Consider the following 22,147-nt stretch of genomic DNA (forward strand, 5'->3'; position numbering starts at 1 on the left):
ACTGGTGACAGTTGTCACCAAGCATCTGCACAAATAAAGTATATACTTAGATTTGTAGACATTTTGCTCCTATTGCTACTAGGATAAGCCTCTAACTTCCTACTTTATTGCACTTTGAATGGTTAACTTGCACTATGATTTATGCTGTTGTGTGCACTTATACTGTTTTATATTGTTGAACTGCATTTTATATGTTTACTGTACTATATCCTGTTCATTTGCACTGTTATTACACTATAGCTGCACTGCACTGTGGAAAGGGTTAATGCACAGCCAGCTAAGACTTTATGACTTTCTACCTATGCAAAGTTTTCGAGGAAAAAACAGACACACTGACCTTCTGACTGTCTGGCTCAGCTCTGTTGTTTATGTCTAAAGACATGTTTATGTCTGGAAAAACTGCTTAGTTATTCCCACAGACTTGCATTTAAACTATATGCAAGTCTATGACAGACTAAAATTGTAACATTGTTTCTGTTTAGGCTGTACTTCTCCACTCCACCCCTCCCACTAGAAGGTTCTAGTTCAGAGGTCTAGGTCAGAGAGCAGACACAGCCCCTAGTGGTTTGCAGATAGGGACCAGTGTTTAGTAGGAGACTGCATGAGAGACCAGAAGAAGACACTGAGATGGGGATGCTGATAAGCCACAGACCTCGGGTTACCAACCTGTTGACCAGGTAGCTAGCCAGATGACTGAGCCACAGACCCTGGATCACCAGCCTTTGGCCAGGGTACCAGCCTTCTGAGACAGAGAGGGACAGCTAGCTAAGGCCTCTTCTCAGCACAGAACCTTCTTCTGCCCAGGAGGAGACTGAAGCAGCCAGCTCAGTGCACTGCCTGTATTGTTTTGCACTTGAGTTCCTCCAGTAAAGAAGCACACTGGTTTACTGCAGACGTTGATTCTCTGGACTTATTTTCCGTTGGGGTGCACCACGCCTTATCATACTTTCCAGAGAGCAGCAACATGTGGTGACACCTTGACGGTGTCCGGGGGACCCAGCGTAGCATTGGGGCCACACCAAACCCAGCCACTGTTGATAGATAGATTTTCTGTATCAGTTTCTAAGTGCACAAATCTCCAAAATCTGGTTCGACATGAAAGGAAACTCCCTTTGATGAGCTGGAATATCCGATGACAGCTCTCTATCTCTCCATCTGTACTTGCAAAGGTTTTTTTTTTTCTCTCTGTCATAAAAGGATGAGTCTTTAAAACCCCAAAACAGCCTGTATTTGTCGAGGCCTTCCATTCAGCCGGGGATCTAGTGTATGTATGTAGCAGTGTTTAGAGAGTTTAAGTTTCCTATTGGTGGAGATTATATCGACTTTCCACAATGGCGGCCTCTCCCCTGCTCCTGTATGTAAAGAATGCGGCTTCAGCGCGAGACGTCAGCGCAGCAGTCTGTACTGTGTCACTGCGCCGCCCCCCGGGATGCCTTTGTTTTATGACAGAATACTTGATTTTACATAGGGGGTGCCCCCCAACCTTCAGTCTGCATTTACTGAGTGGTACAACGTGACATAATCTGTCAGATGTAGCAGAGCTGAGCTAGTCAGAACATAGGCTGACAGCTATCTAATGTGTATAACCCGCCCAAGACCCCAACGCTGCAAGGTACAGTACAGCACTAACCACGGAGCCATGTCAATGCAGGGCACTGTAATGGCGCTGCAGTTACCAGCTCTGTCCACTACACACTGGATGGAGCTGTGTAGCTCTGGTGCTACCCTGAAACGGCTACTCGGCGTCAGCCTCACCGCTCATTCATTAATGGCCTATATTGAAGATGGGCCACCAATATTAAAATCCTGTATTACCCATTTAAGAATAAACCATTTATAGAGGTCAAACTGGTGCTCAGGTAACTATTTTTCTCCTCTTCCTTTTCCGACAACCTATCCATTTACCTAGCTTATCTTCTTTTCCACGCTTGGGTTAAACCCTGGGCAAAGTGGGCAACTTCTCCAAGAGCCCTCACCATTTCGACCACCCAGGAAAGTTCCCTCGGCTCCCTACCTGTTTTGTTTAAGTGCCACGGGGAAAACTAAAACTAATGTCCCCCCCCGGCGGGCAAATATCTGGGGAACATTGGAGATAAACCAATGCCAGAAGCGTCTGACTCAGGGCTGATCCAGGTCTGTGTTGGCCCTTGGGCAATAGTCTTGTGGGTCCCTGTTAGAGGGGTTTTGCCATCAGTAAATGTTATTTTTATATAATTCAGCATGAAAAACGAGTAGCTTTTGTTGCAAAATTGCTTTAGTTGTAAGATATTCTCTCTATTTCATTATAATGGCGCCCCTGGTGTTTAATCTGTATAGTAATGGACACGTCCACCTACTAAGTTGCACATGCTCAGTTCCATCCTTCAACTCACACCAACCACATCCACCGTTAGAAGCTGTGGCAGTTACAGGGGGAGAGCTGCAGCAGAAAGGACATGCGCCCTGAGCCGTGAATGGGAGAGAGCTGCAGCAGAAAGGACTCTACCCCTGAGCTGCAGATTTGCAGCAGAAAGGACATGCTCCCGAGTTGTGATTGAGAGAGTGGTGGCAGAAAGGACACTCCTCCTGAGCTGTAATAGAGAGAAAGTTGCAGCAGAAAGGACACAAACCCTTAGTTCCCAGCCTGAAGATAATCTAGCAGTGGATGAGGAGATCTCTGGATCCATGTGAGGTACAGGGCTGCTTCTAGCTTTGTTAGAAAGAGGTTGTCATGTACTAGCTTATGTATGATTTTCATTATTACATCAATCATGGCATAACCCCTTTAAGCCAATGGGGATGTACTGGCCATTTAAATTTCACTGTGTCCCCCCTCCATTGATTGTGTCTGTTCCCTCCCTGTGTGAGTTTCCATTCATCTTGTTTAAAGGGGTTGTCTGGGCTTTTCATATTGATGACCTATCCTCAGGATAGGTCATCAACATCAGACCATCGGGTGTCTGTCACCCCTGCCGATCAGCTGTATGAAGAGAAGGCATGTGCCGTCTCTCTTCCTCGCCGCTGCTATGTCTATGGCGAGTAGGAAGAGAGACAGATGCCGAGTGTCGAACCCCCGTCGATCTGATATTGATGACCTATCCTGAGGATAGTAGTCGAAGAAGACCGGCACTCAATCTTGTAGTTTGTAGATCGTTTTTTTATTGTCACATATTATAGATACTGTGACGTGGTTCGGCAAGAAGTATGCTTTTTTCAAACAGTGTCACTGTATGAAAAAGGCATACTTCTTGCCGAAACGCGTCACAGTATCTATAATATATGGCAATAAGGAACGATCTACAAACTACAAGATTGAGTGCCGATCTTCTTCGACTACTTTTGAATTCGGGACGCCATCCCTGGGACACGTGCACCGACCAGCAGGTATATCGCAGTGCCGTCTTCTTCGACTACTATCCTCAGGAAAAGTCATCAATATTAAAAGCCTGGAAAACCCCTTTAAAGGGAATGTTCAGCCTAGGGACCGACAACCCCAATACTCCTAACGTATGCCCCATAAAAAAAAATAATAAACTCACCTGTCTGCACTCCTGCCATGCCCTTGCCGCTCGCTGCCCCATTCCCTGCAGGACCAGGAATCAGCTCGGTCCCATGACCGCTGTGGCCAATCACAGACCTTAATGGTCCCATCTACTCTAACGAAACGTCACTGTTGGTGTAGAGCCTACACAAAGGGGCAGACACCAATGGGCCCCCTGGAGTGCAACGGGTCTAGCCAACTGCCCGCCTTTGTTGGGTGCTGTTGCCAGACCTGGCTTGTATAAACCTGCAAGTTCAGCCCAGCAGAGCTTCCATGTTTATGACATGATCAGAGAATAAAAGATGTCCATAGGGATCGATTTAGGAAGTGATAGAGAAAGCCTGAGATGGGATGGAGATTGAGTGAGCAAGAGTGCTTCGTAACACTATTATTCGGGCTATGGACACTGTATGGTAGTATTAATAGGACACACTATGGCAGTATAATTTTAGAATGAGGGTTTTCTTGTACAATATTTTATCCAGGGTTTTCCAGACCTTATGCAACGGCAAAACAGGGATTTATCCGTGCAACTGCCGAGTCAGATCTTAGGCGTTGATCGCTTAGCATGGAGAAATCACACGTGATGAAAGATTGGAGGACAGAAGACGTTCTTCCATCGTTACACACTAGACGTGATCTCTCAATGCGTTCACACATGCCCCGGGAGGGTTTGTGGCACATCTCGTGGCCATTGTTCCCTCCTCGCAGCAGACACAATCACATTACGTTGGAAGGATTCACAACCTGCGCTCATTTGTATAGGTGGAAGGATCTGTGAGGCTGAGGTTTTTGTGGTAAGCCAGAATTGTGTGTTTTTAGAGTGCGCTATCACTGCCCGACCTCAGCTGTTTTACACGACAAGCTTGTGGTTTCGGTCTCCAAACAATCCCCGAGATAAGCAAATATTCAGCTACCACTACATCTCCCGTGTGCACAGGCACCTGCGTATCCTACCATGGACCCAAGATTCTGTCTCTGTGCAGAGGGAATGGGGTTTAGTCACCTCCATGATATTAATAATATATCTTCGTATCAGGCCTACCTACTCCGCACCGCTTTCTAACAGAGAGTACACACACAATGAGACATCACGGAGTAACAGACCAATCGAAGCAAACAAGTGCTCCCAAGAGCTTACAATCTATGAGAAAATAGGGGGCAAACAGGAGGAAGAAGTGCTCGTTTTGTACAATGGTCCGGCCACCTTTTATACAGAATGGGATAATACACATAAAACTGCATGAACCAGTCAGTACCTGTATTGGCAGAGATATGTATCGAGCATTACGATGCCAGGAGTGTGGGGGTACTGCTGAATGAGGGGATCGGGTGATGAAAAATAATGTAGAAGGGTTTGGAGGCCGTAGTCAGAGGTTTGGATGATGGAGGATATTAGTGTTTAATCAGAATGGAGATCACAGGTTATTAGGTCATAGAGGCATCAGTGCAGTGACTGGCACACGGTGGAGGCATTGATGCAGTGAATGGCACAGGGTAGAGGTATTGTTGCAGTGACTGGCATATAGTGGAGGCATTGATGCAGTGACTGGCACAGGGTAGAGGTATTGGTGCAGGGACTGGCACAGGGTGGAGGCATAGTTGCAGTAATTGGCACAGGGTGGAGGCATCGGTGCAGTGACTGGCACAGGGTAGAGGTATTGGTGCAGTGACTGGCATATGGTGGAGGCATCGATGCAGTGACTGGCACAGGGTGGAGGAATCGGTGCAGTGACTGGTACAGGGTGGAGGTATTGGTGCAGGGACTGGCACAGGGTGGAGGTATTGGTGCAGGGACTGGCACAGGGTGGAGGCATCGGTGCAGTGACTGGCACAGGGTGGAGGCATCGGTGCAGTGACTGGCACAGGGTGGAGGCATCGGTGCAGTGACTGGCACAGGGTGGAGGCATCGGTGCAGTGACTGGCACAGGGGGGAGGCATCGGTGCAGTGACTGGCACAGGGGGAGGCATCGGTACAGTGACTGGTACAGGGGGAGGCATCGGTGCAGTGACTGGCACAGGGGGGAGGCATCGGTACAGTGACTGGCACAGGGTGGAGGCATCGGTGCAGTGACTGGCACAGGGTGGAGGCATCGGTGCAGTGACTGGCACAGGGTGGAGGCATTGGTGCAGTGACTGGCACAGGGTGGAGGCATTGGTGCAGTGACTGGCACAGGGTGGAGGCATTAGTGCAGTGACTGGCACAGGGTGGAGGCATTGGTGCAGTGACTGACACAGGGTGGAGGCATTGGTGCAGTGACTGACACAGGGTGGAGGCATCGATGCAGTAACTGGCACAGGGTGGAGGAATTGGTTGCTGTGACTGGTACAGGGTGGAGGAGTCGGTGCAGTGACTGGTACAGGGTGGAGGAGTCGGTGCAGTGACTGGCACAGGGTGGAGGCATCAGTACAGTGACTGTCACAGGATGGAGATATCGGTGCAAGGACTGGCACAGGGTGGAGGCATGAATGCAGTTACTGGCACAGGGTAGAGGAATCGGTGCAGTGACCTGCACAGTGTGGAGGCATTAGTGCAGTGACTGACACAGGGTGGAGGCATTGGTGCAGTGACTGACACAGGGTGGAGGCATTGGTGCAGTGACTGACACAGGGTGGAGGCATCGATGCAGTAACTGGCACAGGGTGGAGGAATTGGTTGCTGTGACTGGTACAGGGTGGAGGAATCGGTGCAGTGACTGGCACAGGGTGGAGGCATCAGTACAGTGACTGTCACAGGAGGGAGATATCGGTGCAAGGACTGGCACAGGGTGGAGGCATGAATGCAGTGACTGGCACAGGGTAGAGGAATCGGTGCAGTGACCTGCACAGGGTAGAGGTATTGGTGCAGTGACTGGCATATGGTGGAGGCATTGGTGCAGTGACTGGTACAGGGTGGAGGCATCGGTGCAGTGACTGGTACAGGGTGGAGGCATCGGTGCAGTGACTGGCACAGGGTAGAGACATTGTGCAGTGACTGGCATAAGGTGGAAGCATCAGTACAGTGACGGTCACAGGATGGAGATATTGGTGCAGGGACTGGCACAGGGTGGAGGCATTGGTGCTGGAACTGGCACAGGGTGGAGGCATAGAAGCCGGGACTGGCACAGGGTGGAGGCACTGGGGTAGCAACTGGGCAAACAGATGAGCTCAATGGCTGCATGCAGGATAGCTTAGAAAGGGTAAGGCTGAGACAAAGGACAAACGTGCCCATTAATGTTAAGTACTCTATAAGGAACCTGGTGGTATCTATATGATGTCCCATCAAAGATTGTTCGATTATTCTGTACCTTCTCATTTTTGGAGATAAGAGGTTTATGCGGCGGCCTGTGCTCACCATATCAGGTCAAACGCAACATTGATCATGAACAGAAAGCAACAATGCCCGCTAGGAGATAGACATGGTGACTCTCTAAGAGGTAGCCACAGTACCCCCATAAATTACAATCACAGTATTCCCAAACCAGACAGCTACAACACCTCCATATTTGACACAGTCCCACAACAAACAGCCAGAGTGCCCCCATAGCACTGCCATAATCCTCCACAGACATCCTTGGCTCTCCCAACAACAAGTCTGATTAAATGCAACCCAATGTCCCCCGACAAGAGATTTCAGAAAGTGTCAACATAATGATGTTGCTATGGGGTACAGAGACAGCGGTTGCATCTGGCCCCTCATCCCAATGGGGGACCCATAGACTCTATGTGATACCTAAAAGAACAGCAGAATCCCATGTATGGAGCTACCATGTCCTATAATGCTAATGTTACAGTGGTGTCAGTATACTAATGAACACTATTATAATTGTACATAGGTGTGACGTCATCATCAATGGTCATGACCCCTGGGTATAGCTTTTACATGGACTTTCAAAGATTTCAGCTCCCTAAAGTGCCATAAACCTTTCCAGTGACATCACTGATACATCTGCCCCGATGGGCCCACATGGTAGACACAATTCTTCCCCGGACCTGACAGCCACCACTCCGCTGACTACACTTCCAGATACAAAACATGCAGAAGTTCATAAAAGAAGGTTTTGATCATCCTGAAACCAAACACCTGTCTGCTCCTCCGAGAGGCTTTCAGACACCGAGACTTTTTCAGAGCTACTGTAATACACCAAGAAGTCAGGTCGGGTTTCTGCTTCAAAGGTGACTCCATGTAAAATTATCTAAGGAGAAACAACGAGTTTTACGACAGCGCTTCTCTCTTAAAAGCATATTTTGACTTTGATTAATTTGTCTCCTAGGGAGAGTTTGGTAAAGGAAGGTTCTTAAGTAGGGATGAGCGAACTCGAACTGTATAGTTCGGGTTCGTACCGAATTTTGGGGTGTCCGTGACACGGACCCGAACCCGGACATTTTCGTAAAAGTCCGGGTTCGGGTTCGGTGTTCGTCGCTTTCTTCGCGCTTTTGTGACGCTTTCTTGGCGCTTTTTGAAAGGCTGCAAAGCAGCCAATCAACAAGCGTCATACTACTTGCCCCAAGAGGCCATCACAGCCATGCCTACTATTGGCATGGCTGTGATTGGCCAGAGCACCATGTGACCCAGCCTCTATTTAAGCTGGAGTCACATAGCGCCGCCCGTCACTCTGCTCTGATTAGCGTAGGGAGAGGTTGCGGCTGCGACAGTAGGGCGAGATTAGGCAGATTAACTCCTCCAAAGGACTTGATTAACTGATCGATCTGCAGCTGTGGATCATTGAGCTGCTGATCCTCAATTGCTCACTGTTTTTAGGCTGCACAGACCGTTTGTCAGTCTCATTTTTCTGGGGTGATCGGCGGCCATTTTGTGTCTTGTGGTGCGCCAGCACAAGCTGCGACCAAGTGCATTTAACCCTCAATGGTGTGGTTGTTTTTTGGCTAAAGCCTACATCAGGGTGAAGCTGTCACACCAAGTGCATTTAACCAGCAATAGTCTGTTCATTTTTTGGCCATATACAAAATCAGGGGCAAGCTGCGCCTGTCACCAAGTGCATTTAACCCTCAATGGTGTGGTTGTTTTTTGGCTAAAGCCTACATCAGGGTGAAGCTGTCACACCAAGTGCATTTAACCAGCAATAGTCTGTTCATTTTTTGGCCATATACAAAATCAGGGGCAAGCTGCGCCTGTCACCAAGTGCATTTAACCCTCAATGGTGTGGTTGTTTTTTGGCTAAAGCCTACATCAGGGTGAAGCTGTCACACCAAGTGCATTTAACCAGCAATAGTCTGTTCATTTTTTGGCCATATACAAAATCAGGGGCAAGCTGCGCCTGTCACCAAGTGCATTTAACCCTCAATGGTGTGGTTGTTTTTTGGCTAAAGCCTACATCAGGGTGAAGCTGTCACACCAAGTGCATTTAACCAGCAATAGTCTGTTCATTTTTTGGCCATATCCCAGTCTAATTCTGTCACTAAATCCATACCGGTCACCCAGCGCCTAAATACTAGGCCTCAAATTTATATCCAGCTAAATCTGTCCCTAGTGCTGTAGCTGGGCGAGTTATTTAGTGTCCGTTCAAGCACATTTCTTGTTCTGGGTTGAAATACAATTCCCAATTTAGCAATTTCATAATTTAGTGGTTCCTGCTATATCAGAGCTCTTTGAAATCTATCCCAAAAAGGGTATATAATATTGAAGGTGCACATAGGGTCATTCAGAGTAACTTCACACACACCCGCTACTGTGTATTTCCAAGTCTAATTCTGTCACTAAATCCATACCGGTGACCCAGCGCCTAAATACTAGGCCTCAAATTTAATTCCCTCTAAATCTCTCGTTACCCACCGCTGTACTGTTGTTGCTGGGCAAGATATTTAGTGTCCGTCAAAGCACATTTTTTGTTCTGGGTTGAAGTACAATTCCCAATTTAGCAATTTCATAATTTAGTGGTTTCTGCTATATCAGAGCTATTTGAAATCTATCCCAAAAAGGGTATATAATATTGAAGGTGCACATAGGGTCATTCAGAATAACTTCACACACACCCGCTACTGTGTATTTCCAAGTCTAATTCTGTCACTAAACCCATACCTGTCACCCAGCGCCTAAATACTAGGCCTCAAATTTAAATCCCTCTAAATCTCTCGTTACCGTTGTCCTGTTGTAGCTGGGAAAGTTATTTAGTGCCCGTCAAAGCACATTTTTTGTTCTGGGTTGAAGTACAATTCCCAATTTAGCAATTTCATAATTTAGTGGTTCCTGCTATATCAGAGCTATTTGAAATCTATCCCAAAAAGGGTATATAATATTGAAGGTGCACATAGGGTCATTCAGAATAACTTCACACACACCCGCTACTGTGTATTTCCAAGTCTAATTCTGTCACTAAATCCATACCGGTGACCCAGCGCCTAAATACTAGGCCTCAAATTTAATTCCCTCTAAATCTCTCGTTACCCACCGCTGTACTGTTGTTGCTGGGCAAGATATTTAGTGTCCGTCAAAGCACATTTTTTGTTCTGGGTTGAAGTACAATTCCCAATTTAGCAATTTCATAATTTAGTGGTTTCTGCTATATCAGAGCTATTTGAAATCTATCCCTAAAAGGGTATATAATATTGAAGGTGCACATAGGGTCATTCAGAATAACTTCACACACACCCGCTACTGTGTATTTCCAAGTCTAATTCTGTCACTAAACCCATACCTGTCACCCAGCGCCTAAATACTAGGCCTCAAATTTAAATCCCTCTAAATCTCTCGTTACCGTTGTCCTGTTGTAGCTGGGAAAGTTATTTAGTGCCCGTCAAAGCACATTTTTTGTTCTGGGTTGAAGTACAATTCCCAATTTAGCAATTTCATAATTTAGTGGTTCCTGCTATATCAGAGCTATTTGAAATCTATCCCAAAAAGGGTATATAATATTGAAGGTGCACATAGGGTCATTCAGAATAACTTCACACACACCCGCTACTGTGTATTTCCAAGTCTAATTCTGTCACTAAATCCATACCGGTGACCCAGCGCCTAAATACTAGGCCTCAAATTTAATTCCCTCTAAATCTCTCGTTACCCACCGCTGTACTGTTGTTGCTGGGCAAGTTATTTAGTGTCCGTCAAAGCACATTTTTTGTTCTGGGTTGAAGTACAATTCCCAATTTAGCAATTTCATAATTTAGTGGTTTCTGCTATATCAGAGCTATTTGAAATCTATCCCTAAAAGGGTATATAATATTGAAGGTGCACATAGGGTCATTCAGAATAACTTCACACACACCCGCTACTGTGTATTTCCAAGTCTAATTCTGTCACTAAATCCATACCGGTGACCCAGCGCCTAAATACTAGGCCTCAAATTTAATTCCCTCTAAATCTCTCGTTACCCACCGGTGTACTGTTGTTGCTGGGCAAGATATTTAGTGTCCGTCAAAGCACATTTTTTGTTCTGGGTTGAAGTACAATTCCCAATTTAGCAATTTCATAATTTAGTGGTTTCTGCTATATCAGAGCTATTTGAAATCTATCCCTAAAAGGGTATATAATATTGAAGGTGCACATAGGGTCATTCAGAATAACTTCACACACACCCGCTACTGTGTATTTCCAAGTCTAATTCTGTCACTAAACCCATACCTGTCACCCAGCGCCTAAATACTAGGCCTCAAATTTAAATCCCTCTAAATCTCTCGTTACCGTTGTCCTGTTGTAGCTGGGAAAGTTATTTAGTGCCCGTCAAAGCACATTTTTTGTTCTGGGTTGAAGTACAATTCCCAATTTAGCAATTTCATAATTTAGTGGTTCCTGCTATATCAGAGCTATTTGAAATCTATCCCAAAAAGGGTATATAATATTGAAGGTGCACATAGGGTCATTCAGAATAACTTCACACACACGCTTCTGTGCATTTCCAAGTCTAATTCTGTCACTAAATCCATACCGGTGACCCAGCGCCTAAATACTAGGCCTCAAATTTAATTCCCTCTAAATCTCTCGTTACCCACCGCTGTACTGTTGTTGCTGGGCAAGATATTTAGTGTCCGTCAAAGCACATTTTTTGTTCTGGGTTGAAGTACAATTCCCAATTTAGCAATTTCATAATTTAGTGGTTTCTGCTATATCAGAGCTATTTGAAATCTATCCCTAAAAGGGTATATAATATTGAAGGTGCACATAGGGTCATTCAGAATAACTTCACACACACCCGCTACTGTGTATTTCCAAGTCTAATTCTGTCACTAAATCCATACCGGTGACCCAGCGCCTAAATACTAGGCCTCAAATTTAATTCCCTCTAAATCTCTCGTTACCCACCGGTGTACTGTTGTTGCTGGGCAAGATATTTAGTGTCCGTCAAAGCACATTTTTTGTTCTGGGTTGAAGTACAATTCCCAATTTAGCAATTTCATAATTTAGTGGTTTCTGCTATATCAGAGCTATTTGAAATCTATCCCTAAAAGGGTATATAATATTGAAGGTGCACATAGGGTCATTCAGAATAACTTCACACACACGCTTCTGTGCATTTCCAAGTCTAATTCTGTCACTAAATCCATACCGGTGACCCAGCGCCTAAATACTAGGCCTCAAATTTAAATCCCTCTAAATCTCTCGTTACCCACCACTGTACTGTTGTTGCTGGGCAAGATATTTAGTGTCCGTCAAAGCACATTTTTTGTTCTGGGTTGAAGTACAATTCCCAATTTAGCAATTTCATAATTTAGTGGTTTCTGCTATATCAGAGCTATTTGAAATCTATCCCAAAAAGGGTATATAATATTGAAGGTGCACATAGGGTCATTCAGAATAACTTCACACACACGCTTCTGTGCATTTCCAAGTCTAATTCTGTCACTAAATCCATACCGGTGACCCAGCGCCTAAATACTAGGCCTCAAATTTAAATCCCTCTAAATCTCTCGTTACCCACCGCTGTACTGTTGTTGCTGGGCAAGATATTTAGTGTCCGTCAAAGCACATTTTTTGTTCTGGGTTGAAGTACAATTCCCAATTTAGCAATTTCATAATTTAGTGGTTCCTGCTATATCAGAGCTATTTGAAATCTATCCCAAAAAGGGTATATAATATTGAAGGTGCACATAGGGTCATTCAGAATAACTTCACACACACGCTTCTGTGCATTTCCAAGTCTAATTCTGTCACTAAATCCATACCGGTCACCCAGCGCCTAAATACTAGGCCTCAAATTTATATCCCGCTGAATTTGAATACAATACATTGGGCCAAATAATATATTTGTTGTTGTGGTGAACCATAACAATGAGAAAAACATCTAGTAAGGGACGCGGACGTGGACATGGTCGTGGTGGTGTTAGTGGACCCTCTGGTGCTGGGAGAGGACGTGGCCGTTCTGCCACATCCACACGTCCTAGTGTACCAACTACCTCAGGTCCCAGTAGCCGCCAGAATTTACAGCGATATATGGTGGGGCCCAATGCCGTTCTAAGGATGGTAAGGCCTGAGCAGGTACAGGCATTAGTCAATTGGGTGGCCGACAGTGGATCCAGCACGTTCACATTATCTCCCACCCAGTCTTCTGCAGAAAGCGCACAGATGGCGCCTGAAAACCAACCCCATCAGTCTGTCACATCACCCCCATGCATACCAGGGAAACTGTCTCAGCCTCAAGTTATGCAGCAGTCTCTTATGCTGTTTGAAGACTCCGCTGGCAGGGTTTCCCAAGGGCATCCACCTAGCCCTTCCCCAGCGGTGAAAGACATAGAATGCACTGACGCACAACCACTTATGTTTCCTGATGATGAGGACATGGGAATACCACCTCAGCATGTCTCTGATGATGACGAAACACAGGTGCCAACTGCTGCGTCTTTCTGCAGTGTGCAGACTGAACAGGAGGTCAGGGATCAAGACTGGGTGGAAGACGATGCAGGGGACGATGAGGTCCTAGACCCCACATGGAATGAAGGTCGTGCCACTGACTTTCACAGTTCGGAGGAAGAGGCAGTGGTGAGACCGAGCCAACAGCGTAGCAAAAGAGGGAGCAGTGGGCAAAAGCAGAACACCCGCCGCCAAGAGACTCCGCCTGCTACTGACCGCCGCCATCTGGGACCGAGCACCCCAAAGGCAGCTTCAAGGAGTTCCCTGGCATGGCACTTCTTCAAACAATGTGCTGACGACAAGACCCGAGTGGTTTGCACGCTGTGCCATCAGAGCCTGAAGCGAGGCATTAACGTTCTGAACCTGAGCACAACCTGCATGACCAGGCACCTGCATGCAAAGCATGAACTGCAGTGGAGTAAACACCTTAAAACCAAGGAAGTCACTCAGGCTCCCCCTGCTACCTCTTCTGCTGCTGCCGCCTCGGCCTATTCTGCTGCTGCCGCCTCGGCCTCTTCCTCCGCCTCTGGAGGAACGTTGGCACCTGCCGCCCAGCAAACAGGGGATGTACCACCAACACCACCACCACCACCTCCGTCACCAAGCGTCTCAACCATGTCACACGCCAGCGTTCAGCTCTCCATCTCACAAACATTTGATAGAAAGCGTAAATTCCCACCTAGCCACCCTCGATCCCTGGCCCTGAATGCCAGCATTTCTAAACTACTGGCCTATGAAATGCTGTCATTTAGGCTGGTGGACACAGACAGCTTCAAACAGCTCATGTCGCTTGCTGTCCCACAGTATGTTGTTCCCAGCCGGCACTACTTCTCCAAGAGAGCCGTGCCTTCCCTGCACAACCAAGTATCCGATAAAATCAAGTGTGCACTGCGCAACGCCATCTGTAGCAAGGTCCACCTAACCACAGATACGTGGACCAGTAAGCACGGCCAGGGACGCTATATCTCCCTAACTGCACACTGGGTAAATGTAGTGGCAGCTGGGCCCCAGGCGGAGAGCTGTTTGGCGCACGTCCTGCCGCCGCCAAGGATCGCAGGGCAACATTCTTTGCCTCCTGTTGCCACCTCCTCCTTCTCGGCTTCCTCCTCCTCTTCTTCCACCTGCTCATCCAGTCAGCCACACACCTTCACCACCAACTTCAGCACAGCCCGGGGTAAACGTCAGCAGGCCATTCTGAAACTCATATGTTTGGGGGACAGGCCCCACACCGCACAGGAGTTGTGGCGGGGTATTGAACAACAGACCGACGAGTGGTTGCTGCCGGTGAGCCTCAAGCCCGGCCTGGTGGTGTGTGATAATGGGCGAAATCTCGTTGCAGCTCTGGGACTAGCCAATTTGACGCACATCCCTTGCTTGGCGCATGTGCTGAATTTGGTGGTGCAGAAGTTCATTCACAACTACCCCGACATGTCAGAGCTGCTGCATAAAGTGCGGGCCGTCTGTTCGCGCTTCCGGCGTTCACATCCTGCCGCTGCTCGCCTGTCTGCGCTACAGCGTAACTTCGGCCTTCCCGCTCACCGCCTCATATGCGACGTGCCCACCAGGTGGAACTCCACCTTGCACATGCTGGACAGACTGTGCGAGCAGCAGCAGGCCATAGTGGAGTTTCAGCTGCAGCACGCACGGGTCAGTCGCACTACAGAACAGCACCACTTCACCACCAATGACTGGGCCTCCATGCGAGACCTGTGTGCCCTGTTGCGCTGTTTCGAGTACTCCACCAACATGGCCAGTGGCGATGACACCGTTATCAGCGTTACAATACCACTTCTATGTCTCCTTGAGAAAACACTTAGGGCGATGATGGAACAGGAGGTGGCCCAGGAGGAGGAGGAGGAGGATGAGGAAGAGGGGTCATTTTTAGCACTTTCAGGCCAGTCTCTTCGAAGTGACTCAGAGGGAGGTTTTTTGCAACAGCAGAGGCCAGGTACAAATGTGGCCAGCCAGGGCCCACTACTGGAGGACGAGGAGGACGAGGATGAGGAGGAGGTGGAGGAGGATGAGGATGAAGCATGGTCACAGCGGGGTGGCACCCAACGCAGCTCGGGTCCATCACTGGTGCGTGGCTGGGGGGAAAGGCAGGACGATGACGATACGCCTCCCACAGAGGACAGCTTGTCCTTACCCCTGGGCAGCCTGGCACACATGAGCGACTACATGCTGCAGTGCCTGCGCAACGACAGCAGAGTTGCCCACATTTTAACCTGTGCGGACTACTGGGTTGCCACCCTGCTGGATCCACGCTACAAAGACAATGTGCCCACCTTACTTCCTGCACTGGAGCGTGATAGGAAGATGCGCGAGTACAAGCGCACGTTGGTAGACGCGCTACTGAGAGCATTCCCAAATGTCACAGGGGAACAAGTGGAAGCCCAAGGCCAAGGCAGAGGAGGAGCAAGAGGTCGCCAAGGCAGCTGTGTCACGGCCAGCTCCTCTGAGGGCAGGGTTAGCATGGCAGAGATGTGGAAAACTTTTGTCAACACGCCACAGCTAACTGCACCACCACCTGATACGCAACGTGTTAGCAGGAGGCAACATTTCACTAACATGGTGGAACAGTACGTGTGCACACCCCTCCACGTACTGACTGATGGTTCGGCCCCATTCAACTTCTGGGTCTCTAAATTGTCCACGTGGCCAGAGCTAGCCTTTTATGCCTTGGAGGTGCTGGCCTGCCCGGCAGCCAGCGTTTTGTCTGAACGTGTATTCAGCACGGCAGGGGGCGTCATTACAGACAAACGCAGCCGCCTGTCTACAGCCAATGTGGACAAGCTGACGTTCATAAAAATGAACCAGGCATGGATCCCACAGGACCTGTCCGTCCCTTGTCCAGATTAGACATTAACTACCTCCCCATAACCATATATTATTGGACTCCAGGGCACTTCCTCATTCAATCCTATTTTTATTTTCATTTTACCATTATATTGCGATGCTACCCAAAGTTGAATGAACCTCTCCTCTGCCTGTGTGCTAGGCCTAAATATATGCCAATGGACTGTTGCAGTGGTGGCTGACATGAAGCCTGATTCTCTGCTATGACATGCAGACTAATTCTCTGCTGACATGAAGCCAGATTGTCTGTTACGGGACCTCTCTCCTCTGCCTGGGTGCTGGGCCTAAATTTATGACCATGGACTGTTGCAGTGGTGGCTGACGTGAAGCCTGATTCTCTGCTATGACATGCAGACTGATTCTCTGCTGACATGAAGCCAGATCGTCTGTTACGGGACCTCTCTGCTCTGCCTGTGTGCTAGGCCTAAATATATGCCAATGGACTGTTGCAGTGGTGGGTGACGTGAAGCCTCATTCTCTGCTATGACATGCAGACTGATTCTCTGCTGACATGAAGCCAGATTGTCTGTTACGGGACCTCTCTGCTCTGCCTGTGTGCTAGGCCTAAATATATGCCAATGGACTGTTGCAGTGGTGGGTGACGTGAAGCCTCATTCTCTGCTATGACATGCAGACTGATTCTCTGCTGTCATGAAGCCAGATTGTCTGTTACGGGACCTCTCTGCTCTGCCTGTGTGCTAGGCCTAAATATATGCCAATGGACTGTTGCAGTGGTGGGTGACGTGAAGCCTCATTCTCTGCTATGACATGCAGACTGATTCTCTGCTGACATGAAGCCAGATTGTCTGTTACGGGACCTCTCTGCTCTGCCTGTGTGCTAGGCCTAAATATATGCCAATGGACTGTTGCAGTGGTGGGTGACGTGAAGCCTCATTCTCTGCTATGACATGCAGACTGATTCTCTGCTGTCATGAAGCCAGATTGTCTGTTACGGGACCTCTCTGCTCTGCCTGTGTGCTAGGCCTAAATATATGCCAATGGACTGTTGCAGTGGTGGGTGACGTGAAGCCTCATTCTCTGCTATGACATGCAGACTGATTCTCTGCTGACATGAAGCCAGATTGTCTGTTACGGGACCTCTCTGCTCTGCCTGTGTGCTAGGCCTAAATATATGCCAATGGACTGTTGCAGTGGTGGGTGACGTGAAGCCTCATTCTCTGCTATGACATGCAGACTGATTCTCTGCTGACATGAAGCCAGATCCTCTGTTACGGGAGCTCTCTCCTCTGCCTGGGTGCTGGGCCTAAATTTATGACAATTGACTGTTGCAGTGGTGGGTGACGTGAAGCCTGATTCTCTGCTATGATATGAAGACTGATTCTCTGCTGACATGAAGCCAGATTGTCTGTTACGGGACCTTTCTCCTCTGCCTGGGTTCTGGGCCTAAATTTATGAAAATTGACTCTTACAGTGGTGGGTGACGTGAAGCCTGATTCTAGGCTATGATATGAAGACTGATTCTCTGCTGACATGAAGCCAGATTGTCTGTTACGGGACCTTTCTCCTCTGCCTGGGTTCTGGGCCTAAATTTATGAAAATTGACTCTTACAGTGGTGGGTGACGTGAAGCCTGATTCTCTGCTATGATATGAAGACTGATTCTCTGCTGACATGAAGCCAGATTCTCTGTTACGGGACCTCTCTCCTCTGCCTGGGTGCTGGGCCTAAATTTATGACAATGGACTGTTGCAGTGGTGGCTGACGTGAAGCCTGATTCTCTGCTATGACATGCAGACTGATTCTCTGCTGTCATGAAGCCAGATTGTCTGTTACGGGACCTCTCTGCTCTGCCTGTGTGCTAGGCCTAAATATATGCCAATGGACTGTTGCAGTGGTGGCTGACGTGAAGCCTCATTCTCTGCTATGACATGCAGACTAATTCTCTGCTGACATGAAGCCAGATTGTCTGTTACGGGACCTCTCTCCTCTGCCTGGGTGCTGGGCCTAAATTTATGACAATGGACTGTTGCAGTGGTGGCTGACGTGAAGCCTGATTCTCTGCTATGACATGCAGACTAATTCTCTGCTGACATGAAGCCAGATTGTCTGTTACGGGACCTCTCTCCTCTGCCTGGGTGCTGGGCCTAAATATATGCCAATGGACTGTTGCAGTGGTGGCTGACGTGAAGCCTCATTCTCTGCTATGACATGCAGACTAATTCTCTGCTGTCATGAAGCCAGATTGTCTGTTACGGGACCTCTCTGCTCTGCCTGTGTGCTAGGCCTAAATATATGCCAATGGACTGTTGCAGTGGTGGGTGACGTGAAGCCTCATTCTCTGCTATGACATGCAGACTGATTCTCTGCTGACATGAAGCCAGATTGTCTGTTACGGGACCTCTCTGCTCTGCCTGTGTGCTAGGCCTAAATATATGCCAATGGACTGTTGCAGTGGTGGGTGACGTGAAGCCTCATTCTCTGCTATGACATGCAGACTGATTCTCTGCTGACATGAAGCCAGATTCTCTGTTACGGGACCTCTCTCCTCTGCCTGTGTGTGTGCTGGGCCTAAATATATGCCAATGGACTGTTGCAGTGGTGGCTGACGTGAAGCCTCATTCTCTGCTATGACATGCAGACTAATTCTCTGCTGACATGAAGACAGATTCTCTGTTACGGGACCTCCCTCCTCTGCCTGGGTGCTGGGCCTAAATATATGCCAATGGACTGTTGCAGTGGTGGCTGACGTGAAGCCTCATTCTCTGCTATGACATGCAGACTAATTCTCTGCTGACATGAAGACAGATTCTCTGTTACGGGACCTCTCTCCTCTGCCTGGGTGCCGGGGCCTAAATATCTGAGAATGGACTGTTCCAGTGGTGGGTGACGGGAAGCCAGATTCTCTGCTATGGAACCTCTCTCCAATTGATTTTGGTTAATTTTTATTTATTTAATTTTTATTTTAATTCATTTCCCTATCCACATTTGTTTGCAGGGGATTTACCTACATGTTGCTGCCTTTTGCAGCCCTCTAGCTCTTTCCTGGGCTGTTTTACAGCCTTTTTAGTGCCGAAAAGTTCGGGTCCCCATTGACTTCAATGGGGTTCGGGTTCGGGACGAAGTTCGGATCGGGTTCGGATCCCGAACCCGAACATTTCCGGGATGTTCGGCCGAACTTCTCGAACCCGAACATCCAGGTGTTCGCTCAACTCTATTCTTAAGTCCTTAAAATGCCAAACATCCTCTTAAAGCCCCTGTTCCTATCATCGAGTGATGTCTAGCAGAAGACATAGATTGTTATGTGAGCTTGGAGGGGTCATGTGCTGCCATTTTCAAGCTGAGTCTGTCATATGGAAAGTGACTGAACCTAGATACGGCCTTGTCTGCACATAGCATTTCAGATTTGGAGGTGACCATAGATCCAATCAAACAAGCAACACAATATTTCTTTAATGCAGCATCGTTCACATAAAAAATGCTCCCTGGTGTAAACAGGGCATGTGTTGACAATATGCAGACTGAAAGGGAATAAATGATCGTACTAGTGATCATTCGTTTCCTATACAGTTTGCTTCGGCCTAACTTAAAAGCAAGTGCGGACTGGGAACCAAAAGCAGCCCTGGAAAAAATGGTAAAAGTGGCCCTGTGTTGCAGGTGGATCCAAAGTGACAGAAGGCAGGGCAACATAATTAGGCAGGGACAATAGAAGTAGGCAGCACGAGCAGTACCATAGTGCAGAGCAATATACCACCCCAGCTGAACCAAATATCACAGTGCAGCACAATATACTGCCACCTGCACCACAGTATTCAACTGTATCGCTGTCCTGTGGATGTCGATACAGTTGAATTCAGGATGGCACCTGCTGGCTAGGTGCGTAAGAGAATCGGATCATAATGTACCTGGCTGGTGGCCATGAAGAGGGCTTGGGAGGCCCTCCTAGGCATCGGCCCACCAGGAAATTTAGGGTCTATGGCCAATCCGCCTCTGCTCAAAAGTCCTTTAAACGAGTGCTGATTCACTTGGTGCTCGTTGCAGGCTGAAGTTGTTCCAGCTAATAGGACCCTAGCGGATAAGTTAGTTGCAGGATGTGGGCTGTCATGTATGTAGATTTAATATCCAGCAAAGAGGAAGTAATATAACAAACCAATACATTTTCATATGCGCCGTTCCATTTGCCTTACCAAGAGATCTCTCTCAGTTTGAAGAGGTTCTCCATCCATACCTCCCAACACAAAGATCCCAAACTGCAGGACTTTTTTAATTCCACCCTGTTCCATCCTCAAACAACCTCTTTTTGTGCAAAGTATCAAAACCCTGCCCCTTTTGAGGTCCAGGACAGTATATCTTACCAAAATTTCATGCAGGGGAACCACCAGGAGTAGTCTCTGTTCAATTGACTGCTGACCTATGGACACCAAGAGACACTGGTGCAAAACCATAGTCAGCGCAGGGCAGGCAGTGTATGAGCAATCCAATGAACAGGTCAAGGTAGGAAGTTCATGGTCAGAACAGGGATCTGGCAGAGGTCATGTCAGGCAGCAAAAGGTCAAATCCAGAATTCATGCAGATAATACATGAAACAGGAAAACAAACAAACGGCACGCCTTTGAAGGAAACTAGCAGACCAGAACCTATTGCTCAGGCACCTTCCCACAGGGGAGGGTGCCTTAAAGGAGTTGTGCAAGAATGGGGAGGGGTTTTGGCCAACCCCCCCCCCCATCCTGCCAGATCTGTAAAGGAAAGATGACTTACCTGCTTCCCGGGGCCTCGCTCCTTCTACTCCTGGCCTGTGATGCTTCACTGGGCTCCAGCGATGTCAACATTCAGTTCAAATGGGAGCCCGACACTGCCTCAGCCTGTGATTGGCTCTCAGTTCAGCCTGTGTTTTTTGTTTTAATCCTCTCCTATCCTGGTCTGTTTCAGGCTACTAACCTCAGTATTTAGGTTGTGGGTCAGGACTGGCACGGTGGTGTTACCGGTAAATAACGAGGTGTAGGACAGCAGAGATCTACAGTGCGATTGTCCTCACTCGTCTATGTGGCCTTGTCTATAAACAGACAAACGAACGTCAAAAAAAAATCACATCTATGGAAAAGTGAATTTTATAATTAGTTACATGATGTTTAGATCTCCAATCGTGTTGGGAGATTAATTCATAATTTCAGTGATTTCAGGAGAGCCGAGCTTTGTGGGAGTTCAGATGATAACACAGAAATAGGTATTGAAAGTATTATGGATCTGTACAGACACCAAAGTGTATGAGTCCCTCCTGCGCCTATACACTTTGTATAAAAAGATACGTAACTTCTTGCGTTCCACCAGATGGAACAGGAATATTCTCTAATTAGATGTAGGCCAAATAGCTGTTTCAGGGTGACCGCCCTTCTTCAGTGTAGATCAGAGTACTGGTTTGGCCGGTGAGAGGCCTTGGCAAGGATCTGAGAGGAGTACTGTTTATCATTATGGAGACCACATAGTACAGTAGGTGTAAGGAGTGTTATAGAGTAGAGAAAAGGTTCATTGTAAATTCCCGGGTAGTCTTAGTCATTCAAGGGTCAATGGTTAATTCAGATTACTCTTGGGCAGGGGTGGACTGGCCATAAACCCTACTGGGAAATGTTCCAGTGGGCTGATGCCCAGGGCGCCACCCAAGCCCCCCTCACTGCCACTGGTTGGGTACATAATGGTGTGGTGCTCTCGGCGGTAATTAACGGTGGGAACAGTAGGTACTGGCAACCGCAGGTACCCTCTTGAATTTAATTGCATGGCTGTCCTCAGAGTGGTGATACAGTTGAATACTGCAGAAGGGCATGGGAACACTTAGCTTCAGTTTACCCTCGTAGGCCACAGGCCACTCAGGTAGTATGCAAATGGGTAAGGACACAAGTATCTCAAGCCACAGGCTGATGGCAGTTTGTAAGAGGACTCGGGTAATTTATTTTTTTCTTCTATCCTCAGCCATGTGGGGAGCATACTACTGAGGGCACTATAGGTATCATTACTAGGGGAAGTCCAGGCAGGATG

Source organism: Bufo gargarizans, chromosome 3 (assembly GCF_014858855.1).
Source record: "Bufo gargarizans isolate SCDJY-AF-19 chromosome 3, ASM1485885v1, whole genome shotgun sequence".
Classification (NCBI taxonomy): domain Eukaryota; kingdom Metazoa; phylum Chordata; class Amphibia; order Anura; family Bufonidae; genus Bufo; species Bufo gargarizans.